Here is a 10,434-nt window from a genome sequence, read left to right as displayed (position 1 = left end):
ACTAAAATAATTATATTAAAGGTAAAATAAAGGGTTTGGAAACATATGAAAAGGTTTCATACTGATCTGGAGCCAAGGGTTGATTGGGGTGAGATCTTAGATCACTAGGCAAATCATGTAATTTTGGTGTGAAATTTAATATGGAGTCCATTTGGGACGCAACTGTGGCGATTGCATAGTTCGAACGAATTTTGAGCAGGATTGATGAGCATTCACTAAAACAGCCCCTAAAACACTGTTTAAGGAAAGATTGGGTTAGGACATGAAGATCACATTTCTGGAAGCTAAAACAAGTTATTTGGGATATTTTAAGATTGTTTTTGATGAAAATAAAAGTTAATTCATGTGCTATCGAAGGCACTAAGGTCGCACATCGTTTAGGAGGCAACGACACGATAAAAGACTGAACACGTTACGAATAGTAAAAAAGAAGAGTTAGAAAACTTAAAAACGGTGAAATAATGATATGAAAGCCAAAGTAAAGGATTTGACAAGGTTTCATACGGATTTGGAACCGAAGTTCAATTGGGGCGAATTGAGGCGAGATTTTGGCTCGCCAGGCAAATGATGTAATTTTGACTCGAAATTTTATACGGGGTCCATTTGGGATGCAGCTAAAGTCATTCTAAAGTTGGAACAAATTCCATGTCAGTTTGACCGGGGCTCACTAAAGCATCCCACAAAACTTGTTTTTATAGAAAATCAGGTTCGGACTTGAAGATCGCGTTTGCAGGAGCTGGAAAAAGGTTATTTGGGATATCTTAAGGTTGTTGCTTTTGACCAAAATAGAACTCATTACATGTGCTTTTCGGGCCACTAGGATCATTTTGGCGGCAAAGAAACGAGAAAAACTAAAGAAATTATGTATAGCAAGCGCATAAAATCGTGATCAGGCAATTTAAAAAGCACTGAAATAATGATATCAAAGGCAAAATCAAGGAACCGGAATGATTTTGCACCGTTCCGAACAGATTTGGAACTGAAGGTTCCAGTGGGGCGAATTGAGGCGAGATTTTAGATCGCTGGGCAACCGATGGAAGTTCTACCTGAAATTTAGTATCATGTTCATTTGGGACGCAGCTAAGGTGATCGTAAAGTTCGAAAGAATTATGGGCAGGTTCGCTGCCAGTTAGCTAAAACAGCCCCTAAAACAAGTTTTAAGGGAGGCCAGGGTTGAAGGTGACATCTCAGAAAGCTAAAACAGGATATTTAAGGATTACTTTATGACAAAAATAAAAGTTAATTGATATGCTATCGAGGGTACTGAGGCAACAGATCTTTTTGGTGGTAATGAAATTGCAAAGACTAAAGAAGTTATGAATAGTGAAACGTTTAAAATAAGAGTCGGACGGCATAAAAACAGTGAAATAATGACATTAAAGGTAAAATAAAGGGTTCGAAAGATTTGACCACAGGCGGATTTAGAACCAAAGATTCAATCGGAATGAATAGAGGCGACATTTGGGATGTTTTAAAGCTGCTTTTGACTGAAGGAAAACTTATCAGCTGCGTTTTCCGAGCCACTAGGATCATTTTAGTGGCAAAGGAAACGACAAAAGCCAAACAAATCATGAATAGCAAGCGCTCAAAAAAATGATCAGTCAATTTAAAAACACTAAAATAATTATATTAAAGGTAAAATAAAGGGTTTGGAAACATATGAAAAGGTTTCATACTGATCTGGAGCCAAGGGTTGATTGGGGTGAGATCTTAGATCACTAGGCAAATCATGTAATTTTGGTGCGCAATTTAATATGGAGTCCATTTGGGACGCAACTGTGGCGATTGCACAGTTCGAATAAATTTTGGGCAGGATTGATGGGCATTCACTAAAACCGCCCCTATAACACGGTTTGAGGAAAGCTTGGGTTAGGACATGAAGATCACATTTCTGGAAGCTAAAACAAGTTATTTGGGATATTTTAAGATTGTTTTTTATGAAAATAAAAGTTAATTCATGTGCTATCGAAGGCACTAAGGTCGCACATCGTTTAGGCGGCAACGGCACGATAAAAGACTGAAAACGTTACGAATAGTAAAAAAGAAGAGTTAGAAAACTTAAAAACGGTAAAATAATGATATGAAAGCCAAAGTAAAGGATTTGACAAGGTTTCATACGGATTTGGAACCGAAGTTCAATTGGGGCGAATTGAGGCGAGATTTTGGCTCGCCAGGCAAATGATGTAATTTTGACGCGAAATTTAATACGGGGTCCATTTGGGATGCAGCTAAAGTCATTCTAAAGTTGAAACAAATTCCATGTCAGTTTGACCGGGGCTCACTAAAGCAGCCCCCAAAACGTGTTTTTATAGAAAATCAGGTTCGGACTTGAAGATCGCGTTTGCAGGGGCTGGAAAAAGGTTATTTGGGATATCTTAAGGTTGTTGCTGTTGACCAAAATAGAACTCATTACATGTGCTTTTCGGGCCACTAGGATCATTTTGGCGGCAAAGAAACGAGAAAAACTAAAGAAATTATGTACAGCAAGCGCATAAAATCGTGATCAGCCAATTTAAAAAGCACTGAAATAATGATATCAAAGGCAAAATCAAGGAACCGGAATGATTTTGCATCGTTCCGAACAGATTTGGAACTGAAGGTTCCAGTGGGACGTATTGAGGCGAGATTTTAGATCGCTGGGCAACCAATGGAAGTTCTACCTGAAATTTAGTATCATGTTTATTTGGGACGCAGCTAAGGTGATCGTAAACTTCGAAAGAATTATGGGCAGGTTCGTTGCCAGTTAGCTAAAACAGCCCCTAAAACAAGTTTTAAGGGAAGCCAAGGTTGAAGGTGACATCTCAGAAAGCAAAAACAGGATATTTAAGGATTACTTGATGACAAAAATAAAAGTTAATTGATATGCTATCGAGGGTACTGAGGCAACAGATCTTTTTGGTGGTAATGAAATGGCAAAGACTAAAGAAGATATGAATAGTGAAACGTTTAAAATAAGAGTCGGACGGCATAAAAACAGTGAAATAATGACATTAAATGTAAAATAAAGGGTTCGAAAGATTTGACAGTGTTTCAGGCGGATTTGGAACCAAAGATTCAATCGGAATGAATAGAGGCGACATTTGGGATGTTTTAAAGCTGCTTTTGACTGAAGGAAAACTTATCAGCTGCGTTTTCCGAGCCACTAGGATCATTTTAGTGGCAAAGAAAATGGCAAAAGCCAAACAAATCATGAATAGCAAGCCAAAAAATGATCAGTCAATTTAAAAACACTAAAATAATTATATTAAAGGTAAAATAAAGGGTTTGGAAACATATGAAAAGGTTTCATACTGATCTGGAGCCAAGGGTTGATTGGGGTGAGATCTTAGATCACTAGGCAAATCATGTAATTTTGGTGTGAAATTTAATATGGAGTCCATTTGGGACGCAACTGTGGCGATTGCATAGTTCGAACGAATTTTGAGCAGGATTGATGAGCATTCACTAAAACAGCCCCTAAAACACTGTTTAAGGAAAGATTGGGTTAGGACATGAAGATCACATTTCTGGAAGCTAAAACAAGTTATTTGGGATATTTTAAGATTGTTTTTGATGAAAATAAAAGTTAATTCATGTGCTATCGAAGGCACTAAGGTCGCACATCGTTTAGGCGGCAACGACACGATAAAAGACTGAACACGTTACGAATAGTAAAAAAGAAGAGTTAGAAAACTTAAAAACGGTGAAATAAAGATATGAAAGCTAAAGTAAAGGATTTGACAAGGTTTCATACGGATTTGGAACCGAAGTTCAATTGGGGCGAATTGAGGCGAGATTTTGGCTCGCCAGGCAAATGATGTAATTTTGACTCGAAAAAATTTAATACGGGGTCCATTTGGGATGCAGCTAAAGTCATTCTAAAGTTGAAACAAATTCCATGTCAGTTTGATCGGGGCTCACTAAAGCATCCCACAAAACTTGTTTTTATAGAAAATCAGGTTCGGACTTGAAGATCGCGTTTGCAGGAGCTGGAAAAAGGTTATTTGGGATATCTTAAGGTTGTTGCTTTTGACCAAAATAGAACTCATTACATGTGCTTTTCGGGCCACTAGGATCATTTTGGCGGCAAAGAAACGAGAAAAACTAAAGAAATTATGTATAGCAAGCGCATAAAATCGTGATCAGGCAATTTAAAAAGCACTGAAATAATGATATCAAAGGCAAAATCAAGGAACCGGAATGATTTTGCACCGTTCCGAACAGATTTGGAACTGAAGGTTCCAGTGGGGCGAATTGAGGCGAGATTTTAGATCGCTGGGCAACCGATGGAAGTTCTACCTGAAATTTAGTATCATGTTCATTTGGGACGCAGCTAAGGTGATCGTAAAGTTCGAAAGAATTAAGGGCAGGTTCGCTGCCAGTTAGCTAAAACAGCCCCTAAAACAAGTTTTAAGGGAGGCCAGGGTTGAAGGTGACATCTCAGAAAGCTAAAACAGGATATTTAAGGATTACTTTATGACAAAAATAAAAGTTAATTGATATGCTATCGAGGGTACTGAGGCAACTGATCTTTTTGGTGGTAATGAAATTGCAAAGACTAAAGAAGTTATGAATAGTGAAACGTTTAAAATAAGAGTCGGACGGCATAAAAACAGTGAAATAATGACATTAAAGGTAAAATAAAGGGTTCGAAAGATTTGACAGTGTTTCAGGCGGATTTAGAACCAAAGATTCAATCGGAATGAATAGAGGCGACATTTGGGATGTTTTAAAGCTGCTTTTGACTGAAGGAAAACTTATTAGCTGCGTTTTCCGAGCCACTAGGATCATTTTAGTGGCAAAGAAAATGGCAAAAGCCAAACAAATCATGAATAGCAAGCGCTCAAAAAAATGATCAGTCAATTTAAAAACACTAAAATAATTATATTAAAGGTAAAATAAAGGGTTTGAAAACATATGAAAAGGTTTCATACTGATCTGGAGCCAAGGGTTGATTGGGGTGAGATCTTAGATCACTAGGCAAATCATGTAATTTTGGTGTGCAATTTAATATGGAGTCCATTTGGGACGCAACTGTGGCGATTGCATAGTTCGAACGAATTTTGAGCAGGATTGATGAGCATTCACTAAAACAGCCCCTAAAACACTGTTTAAGGAAAGATTGGGTTAGGACATGAAGATCACATTTCTGGAAGCTAAAACAAGTTATTTGGGATATTTTAAGATTGTTTTTGATGAAAATAAAAGTTAATTCATGTGCTATCGAAGGCACTAAGGTCGCACATCGTTTAGGCGGCAACGACACGATAAAAGACTGAAAACGTTATGAATAGTAAAAAAGAAGAGTTAGAAAACTTAAAAACGGTGAAATAATGATATGAAAGCCAAAGTAAAGGATTTGACAAGGTTTCATACGGATTTGGAACCGAAGTTCAATTGGGGCGAATTGAGGCGAGATTTTGGCTCGCCAGGCAAATGATGTAATTTTGACGCGAAATTTAATACGGGGTCCATTTGGGATGCAGCTAAAGTCATTCTAAAGTTGAAACAAATTCCATGTCAGTTTGACCGGGGCTCACTAAAGCAGCCCCCAAAACGTGTTTTTATAGAAAATCAGGTTCGGACTTGAAGATCGCGTTTGCAGGAGCTGGAAAAATGTTATTTGGGATATCTTAAGGTTGTTGCTTTTGACCAAAATAGAACTCATTACATGTGCTTTTCGGGCCACTAGGATCATTTTGGCATCAAAGAAACGAGAAAAACTAAAGAAATTATGCATAGCAAGCGCATAAAATCGTGATCAGCCAATTTAAAAAGCACTGAAATAATGATATCAAAGGCAAAATCAAGGAACCGGAATGATTTTGCACCGTTCCGAACAGATTTGGAACTGAAGGTTCCAGTGGGGCGAATTGAGGCGAGATTTTAGATCGCTGGGCAACCGATGGAAGTTCTACCTGAAATTTAGTATCATGTTCATTTGGGACGCATCTAAGGTGATCGTAAAGTTCGAAAGAATTATGGGCAGGTTCGCTGCCAGTTAGCTAAAACAACCCCTAAAACATGTTTTAAGGGAAGCCAGGGTTGAAGGTGACATCTCAGAATGCTAAAACAGGATATTTAAGGATTACTTTATGACAAAAATAAAAGTTAATTGATATGCTATCGAGGGTACTGAGGCAACAGATCTTTTTGGTGGTAATGAAATGGCAAAGACTAAAGAAGTTATGAATAGTGAAACGTTTAAAATAAGAGTTGGACGGCATAAAAACAGTGAAATAATGACATTAAAGGTAAAATAAAGGGTTCGAAAGATTTGTGATGTTTGAGCGGATTTGGAACCAAAGATTCAATCGGAATGAATAGAGGCGACATTTGGGATGTTTTAAAGCTGCTTTTGACTGAAGGAAAACTTATTAGCTGCGTTTTTCGAGCCACTAGGATCATTTTAGCGGCAAAGAAAATGGCAAAAGCCAAACAAATCATGAATAGCAAGCGCTCAAAAAAATGATCAGTCAATTTAAAAACACTAAAATAATTATATTAAAGGTAAAATAAAGGGTTTGGAAACATATGAAAAGATTTCATACTGATCTGGAGCCAAGGGTTGATTGGGGTGAGATCTTAGATCACTAGGCAAATCATGTAATTTTGGTGTGAAATTTAATATGGAGTCCATTTGGGACGCAACTGTGGCGATTGCATAGTTCGAACGAATTTTGGGCAGGATTGATGAGCATTCACTAAAACTGCCCCTAAAACATGGTTTAAGGAAAGATTGGGTTAGGACATGATGATCACGATTCTGGAAGCTAAAACAAGTTATTTGGGATATTTTAAGATTGTTTTTGATGAAAATAAAAGTTAATTCATGTGCTATCGAAGGCACTAAGGTCGCACATCGTTTAGGCGGCAACGACACGATAAAAGACTGAACACGTTATGAATAGTAAAAAAGAAGAGTTAGAAAACTTAAAAACGGTGAAATAATGATATGAAAGCCAAAGTAAAGGATTTGACAAGGTTTCATACGGATTTGGAACCGAAGTTCAATTGGGGTGAATTGAGGCGAGATTTTGGCTCGCCAGGCAAATGATGTAATTTTGACGCGAAATTTAATATGGGGTCCATTTGGGATGCAGCTAAAGTCATTCTAAAGTTGGAACAAATTCCATGTAAGTTTGACCGGGGCTCACTAAAGCAGCCCCCAAAACGTGTTTTTATAGAAAATCAGGTTCGGACTTGAAGATCGCGTTTGCAGGAGCTGGAAAAAGGTTATTTGGGATATCTTAAGGTTGTTGCTTTTTACCAAAATAGAACTCATTACATGTGCTTTTCGGCCTACTAGGATCATTTTGGCAGCAAAGAAACGAGAAAAACTAAAGAAATTATGTATAGAAAGCGCATAAAATCGTGATCAGGCAATTTAAAAAGCACTGAAATAATGATATCAAAGGCAAAGTCAAGGAACCAGAATGATTTTGCACCGTTCCGAACAGATTTGGAACTGAAGGTTCCAGTGGGGCAAATTGAGGCGAGATTTTAGATCGCTAGGCAACTGATGGAAGTTCTACCTGAAATTTAGTATCATGTTCATTTGGGACGCAGCTAAGGTGATCGTAAAGTTCGAAAGAATTATGGGCAGGTTCGTTGCCAGTTAGCTAAAATAGCCCCTAAAACAAGTTTTAAGGGAAACCAGGGTTGAAGATGACATCTCAGAAAGCTAAAACAGGATATTTAAGGATTACTTTATGACAAAAATAAAAGTTAATTGATATGCTATCGAGGGTACTGAGGCAACAGATCTTTTTGGTGGTAATGAAATGGCAAAGACTAAAGAAGTTATGAATAGTAAAACGTTTAAAATAAGAGTCAGACGGCATAAAAACAGTGAAATAATGATTTAAAGTAAAAATAAAGGGTTCGAAAGATTTGACAGGGTTTCATGCGGATTTGGAGCCATAGATTCAATCGGAATGAATAGAGGCAACATTTGGGATGTTTTAAAGCTGCTTTTGACTGAAGGAAAACTTATTAGCTGCGTTTTCTGAGCCACTAGGATCATTTTAGTGGCAAAGAAAATGGCAAAAGCCAAAACAAATCATGAATAGCAAGCACTCAAAAAAATGATCAGTCAATTTAAAAACACTAAAGGGTTTGGAAACGTATGAAAAGGTTTCATACTGATCTGGAGCCAAGGGTTGTGAAGTGAACCTTCAAGTAATTGGTAACTTGAAAACCCACATTCAAGAATTAAATGAACAATATGGAAAGCACCAAATCAAGATGTATGAATTTGATTCTTTGAACCAGCATAATCAGATTGTTGTGTAATTCAAAGAAAATATCAGAAATTGGATTCTTGACCTAATTCATATGGAGAATGAATAAACCAAGAATATTATGCACATTAAACCTTGCAAGATAGAAATCTCAGCAAGTTAATGACCTTCACAAGAACAAAGGCAACAGCCAATTTACTCACTAAAGGTGCAGAAACAATCTTTCATTAATATTCAAGTGTCTCCTCCACTCTCTCATTACACTTGAATTTATAGCCTCTTGGCTTCAAAGGTAAAGACAAAAATATCCCTACTTTAGTAACAGCTGTAGGGAGCTTTAAGTCCAAACAAAAATTATTCTATCAAAAGACTAAAAACTCCTTACAAAGAGTAAATTTAATACAGCAACAAGTAAGGGCATTTAAGTCCAAAAGAGAGGTGATTATAACAGCAAGGAATATTTCTTGAAAAAGGTGCCAGCAGATACATGTACATGGGTTGGATCTGGTGCATGCATGTCCACAGGTTATTCCATGTAACCTAATGCTCCACATGACACTTGGTCACTTCCAAGCTTAATTTTCACCAAATTTAATCCTTTATAATTTTCTTCATGCCATTCCAGCTTTATAATCCTTGCTCCTTATGATTTCACAAATTAAGTTCTGAAGTGATTTAGCTCTAGCTCTAGTAATTGGACCTTGGATGAAATCCTTTGGCGTGGATGTAGCTTGATTCTCATCATTCCCCTCCGCTTCAAAAAGATTCGTCCTCGAATCAGTTCCTGCATCAACACAAGGAAATAAATCAGCAACATTGAAGGTGGCACTGACATATACTCACCGGGCAAGTTTATTTTGTAAGCGTTATCATTAATTTTGTTCAGCACTTGGAAAGGTCCATCACATCTTGGTTGTAATTTTGATTTCCTTCGAGAGGGAAACCTTTCTTTGCGCAAGTGAACCCATACCCAATCTCCAGGTTGAAATGTGACTTTCTTCCTTCCTTTGTTGGCTTGACTAGCATATTTTTCATTGTTCTTTTCAATTTGAAGCTTGGCTTGTTCATGGATTTTCTTCACCAATTCTGCTTTTCTTTTTCCATCTAAACTAGCAAGCTCGTTCAGCAGGCAAACAATATCAAACAATACCTATACCTGATGCGTTACACTCAATCTCAAAAGTCTTAGAAAAATCAGGTAAAGCCAACACAGGAGCGGAACATAACATCTCTTTAATTTTGTGAAAAACATCATCTTGTTTCGGTTCCCAAACAAAATTAACATTCTTTTTGACAAGATCATTCAATGGTGCTGCAATGGTACTGAAATTCTTAATAAATCTTCTATAGAAACTAGCTAGTCCATGAAAACTACGTACTTCAGATGCAGTCTTTGGATTGGGCCAGTCTTTAATAGCTCTAATTTTTTCATTATCAACTTCAACACCATTAGCACTAATGACTAATCCTAAAAAGACAACCTTTTCCATGCAAAATGAACATTTCTTCAAGTTAGCATATAATTTTTCCTTTCTTAACACATCGGATACAGCTCTTAAATGATGCATATGTTCATTCATGTCTCTACTGTAAACCAATATATCATCAAAATAAACAACAACAAATTTTCCAATAAAAGCACGCAACACATGATTCATCAATCGCATAAAAGTGCTAGGAGCATTAGTTAGCCCGAAAGGCATCACTAACCACTCATATAGTCCATGCTTTGTTTTAAATGCAGTTTTCCATTCATCACCTACTTTCATGCGAAGTTGATGATATCCGCTTTTCAAGTCAATTTTGGTAAAAACACAAGCACCACAAAGTTCATCCAACATATCATCCAATCTAGGTATAGGATGGCGATACTTTACAGTGATTTTGTTGACCGCCCTACAATCCACACACATGCACCATGTGCCATCTTTCTTTGGTACCAAAAGGGCGGGTACAGCACAAGGGCTCATACTTTCTCTCACATAACCCTTAGCTAGCAATTCCTCCACTTGCCTTTGTAATTCTTTGGTTTCTTCAGGGTTACTGATGTGAACCTTCAAGTAATTGGTAACTTGAAAACCCACATTCAAGAATTAAATGAACAATATGGAAAGCACCAAATCAAGATGTATGAATTTGATTGTTTGAACCAGCACAATCAGATTGTTGTGTAATTCAAAGAAAATATCAGAAATTGGATTCTTGACCTAAT

The sequence above is a fragment of the Hevea brasiliensis genome, chromosome 11, assembly GCF_030052815.1.
Source record: "Hevea brasiliensis isolate MT/VB/25A 57/8 chromosome 11, ASM3005281v1, whole genome shotgun sequence".
Classification (NCBI taxonomy): Eukaryota; Viridiplantae; Streptophyta; class Magnoliopsida; order Malpighiales; family Euphorbiaceae; genus Hevea; species Hevea brasiliensis.
Note: the sequence above shows the minus strand (reverse complement) of the source record.